The 3,989-nt window shown below is 42.3% G+C and overlaps 1 non-coding gene across 1 annotated transcript; it reads left to right on the forward strand.

Moving 5' to 3' along the window:
* Nucleotides 1–3,181: 3,181 nt before the first annotated feature.
* On the forward strand, nucleotides 3,182–3,285 carry LOC148577646 (small nucleolar RNA R71). The gene has a single exon (XR_015904321.1). It is a non-coding gene; the product is annotated as a small nucleolar RNA R71 (small nucleolar RNA).
* The last annotated feature ends 704 nt before the right edge of the window (nucleotides 3,286–3,989 follow it).

Raw genomic sequence — 3,989 nt, forward strand, 5'->3', positions numbered from 1 at the left:
GAGATAAGATCTAAATTTGTCAAATGCAAAGACTATTGCCAAGAGTTCTTTTTCAGTGGTTGTGTAATTCCTTTGGTTAGCATTCAAGACTTTACTGGCATAATAAATCACATGTACCAAATTGTCTTTCCTTTGTCCTAACACTGCCCCAATAGCAAGGTCTGATGCATCACACATCAGTTCAAAAGGTAAGTTCCAATCAGGTGGGGCAATGATAGGTGCAGAGGAAAGTTTTTGCTTCAAAAGTTCATAGGCTAGCATGCAATTTTTATCAAATACAAAGGGTGTATCAGAGACAAGCAAGTTACTCAAAGGTTTGGCTATTTTAGAAAAGTCTCTAATAAACCTTCTGTAAAAACCAGCGTGTCCCAAAAAACTTCTAACTGCCTTGACATTACTTGGTGGAGGTAGTTTTTCAATGATTTCCACCTTAGCTCTGTCCACCTCCATGCCTCTATTAGAGATTTTGTGGCCAAGGACTATTCCTTCTGTGACCATGAAATGACACTTTTCCCAGTTTAATACTAGGTTAGTCTCTTGGCACCTCTTAAGCACCAAGGCAAGGTGGTGTAGGCAGCTGGGAAAAGAATCCCCAAACACAGAAAAATCGTCCATGAAGACCTCAATAAATTTTTCAATCATGTCTGAAAAGATGGACAGCATGCATCTTTGGAAAGTGGCAGGTGCATTGCACAATCCAAAGGGCATGCGTCTATAAGCAAAAACTCCATATGGACAAACAAATGATGTTTTCTCTTGATCACTCGGATCAACTACTATTTGGTTGTATCCTGAATATCCATCCAAGAAGCAATAGTAAGCATGTCCGGCAAGCCTTTCAAGCATCTGATCCATGAATGGGAGTGGGAAATGATCCTTTCTGGTGGCTTCATTGAGCTTCCTGTAGTCTATGCACATCCTCCACCCAGTGACGGTTCTTGTGGGTATGAGTTCGTTCTTCTCATTTGGTACCACAGTTATGCCACCTTTCTTAGGAACTACATGGATGGGACTAACCCATGGGCTATCAGAAATGGGGTAGATTACCCCTGCCTGCCATAACTTCCTGACTTCCTTTTGTACCACTTCTTTCATGACGGGATTCAATCTCCTCTGAGCTTGAATGGAGGGTCTAGCATCCTCTTCTAACAAGATTTTATGCATGCATATGGATGAACTTATCCCCTTCAAATCAGCTAGGGTCCATCCAATGGCATCTTGATGAGTTTGCAGCACCTTGATCAATTCTTCTTCCTGTTCTTGGCTCAGGGCAGAGCTAATGATAACAGGGTGACTCTCATCACTACCCAAGTATGCATACTTGAGATTAGGGGGCAAGGCTTTGAGCTCAGGTTTTGGTGCTTCCTTTTCTTCTTTCACTCTCTCTGGCATGCTTAGCATGGTTGTGTCAGCACCCTTGATATCACTAACTTCAATATCCTTGGTGAACTCCTCCTCTGCCAATTCCTTTATTGTTTCCTCAAAAGTTTCTTGTACTGCAATGTCCACTACATCAACCCTCATGCATTCCCTTAGTGATTCTGATGGATAGCTCATTGCCTTGAATACATTAAACACCAATTTCTCATCATGTAGTCTAAGAGTGAGTTCACCCTTTTGTACATCTATGATGGCTCCAGCAGTGGCTAGGAAGGGTCTTCCCAGAATTATTGAAGCTTTGGCTTCTTCCTCCATATCTAACACCACAAAATCAGCAGGAAATATAAATTCTCCCACTTTCACCAACAAGTCCTCAACTATCCCATGAGGGAATTTAAAAGTTCGATCTGCCAATTGGAGGGCCATTCTTGTTGGTTTGGCTTCCTCAATCTTCATTCTTCTCATCATTGTTAGCGACATCAAATTGATGCTGGCCCCTAAGTCACACAAGGCCTTCTCCACCATGACTTCTCCTATGATGCAGGGGATTTGGAAACTGCCTGGGTCCTTCAATTTCTGAGGCAATTTGTGCTGAATGATGGCACTGCATTCTTCAGTTAACAACACAGTTTCCTCATTTCTCCAGCTTCTCTTCTTGGTCATTAATTCTTTTAAGAATTTTGCATAGAGTGGCATTTGCTCTATTGCCTCAGCAAAGGGAATGTTGATTTGAAGCTTCTTGAAAATCTCCAAGAACCTGGAGAATTGGCCATCCTTTTCACTTTTCATCAAACGTTGAGGATAAGGTGCTTTAGGTGTGTAAGGCTTCAGGACCTCTTTTTCTTTTTCTTTTGTTGCAGACGGTGTAAAAGATTGTCCTTGTTCTTTGTCTTTCACATTTTCCTTTGCTTCATCCTCTGTGGTTTCCCTTGAGATCTCCTTTAGATTCTTTCCACTTCTGAGGGTTATGGCCTTACATTCTTCCCTTGCAATAGCCTTGGCAGCATGCGAACCGCTTGTCCCAGGGGCTTGCTTAGTCAAATACAAAATTTGATTTTCTAGCTTCTGGATGGCAGCTCCTTGGTTTTGCAAGTTAGAATTTACTTCTTCCTTAAAAGCTTTCAATTCAATTATGTCTTGGCTCATGGTTGCCATCATTCCTTCTATCCGGTTTAATTGATCTTGAAATTGTTGGTTCGGATTAGGTTGGGTATGTTGATTATTTTGGCCATGATATGATGGTTGGGGGTAAGTGTTTTGTGTGGCTTGGTATGATCTTTGGTTGGAGTTTTGGTATGTGGAATTGTTATGTTGGTTGTGGTTGTAAGGTTTGTGGTTTTGTGGTTGGGTTTGTTGGTTTCCCCACCCAAAGTTTGGGTGGTTTCTCCAGCCTGGGTTGTAAGTGTTGGAATGTGGATCATATGATTGCCTTTGTTGGTTTCCCACATAGTTAGCCTCATCCCAATCACCTCCTTCAATGCTTACTTCCTCTTGATCTTGTGTGTGTATTGCAGCCACTTGCTTTGTTTCTAATTGCCTGGTAAGCTCTGCTAGTTGCTTGGCAAACACCTTGTTTTGGGCTAGAATTGTATCAACATGGTTCAGCTCCATGACTCCCTTAGTGTTGTGCCTCTCTGATGCATAGTAGTACTCATTCTCAGCCACTGTCTCGATCACTTCAATGGCTTCTTCCACAGTCTTTTTCCTGTTCAATGAACCTCCTGATGAATGGTCTACAGCCTTCCTTGATTCATAAGAGAGCCCATCATAAAAGATGTGCAATTGCACCCAATCATGGAACATGTTTGGTGGGCATTTCCTTGTCAAGTCCTTGAATCTCTCCCATGCCTCGTAGAGAGTTTCACCATCTTGTTGTCTAAAAGTCTGAACCTCAGATCGAAGCCTATTGACCTTTTGTGGAGGGTAGAAACGTGCCAGAAACTTGCTTTCCACCTCATCCCATGTTGTTAGACTCCCCCTTGGGAATGATTCCAGCCACTTAGCTGCTTTGTCCCTAAGTGAAAATGGGAACAAAAGCAGTTTATAGGCATCTTCCTGGACTCCATTGGACTTCACAGTGTCACAAATTCTCAGGAATTTTGTGAGATGTTGGTTTGGGTCTTCATTAGCACTTCCTCCAAAGGAACAATGATTCTCCACAAGTGATATTAGCTGTGGCTTGAGCTCAAAATTGTTGGCCTGAATGGGTGGTTTCTGGATGCTACTACCACAATTCCCAGAGGTTGGGTTTATGTATGAACTAAGAACCCTCCACTCAGGAATGGCATCGTTTCCATCAGCTCTCTCATGGTTGTGAACTTCTCTATCCATGTTGAGATCTAAAGCTTCCTCAAAATTGTCCTCAGATTCTCCTTCAGATTCCTCTTCTCCCACTACTCTCTTCCCTCTTGCTTCCCTTCTAAGTCTATGAAGGGTCCTCTCTGGTTCGGTATATGGAGGAGTTGATGTCTCTCCTCTCCTACCTGTCATACAAGAACACAGCTCAAACACAAACAAGTGAAGTACTCTTGGTTAATGGAAGAGTATGGTTAGATCAATTGAGGAATTAATTCAAACAGTTAGTGCGTCAGTGAGTTAGTTGCATGAAT

Source organism: Arachis ipaensis, chromosome B1, assembly GCF_059453495.1.
Source record: "Arachis ipaensis isolate K30076 ecotype BB chromosome B1, ASM5945349v1, whole genome shotgun sequence".
NCBI lineage: Eukaryota > Viridiplantae > Streptophyta > Magnoliopsida > Fabales > Fabaceae > Arachis > Arachis ipaensis.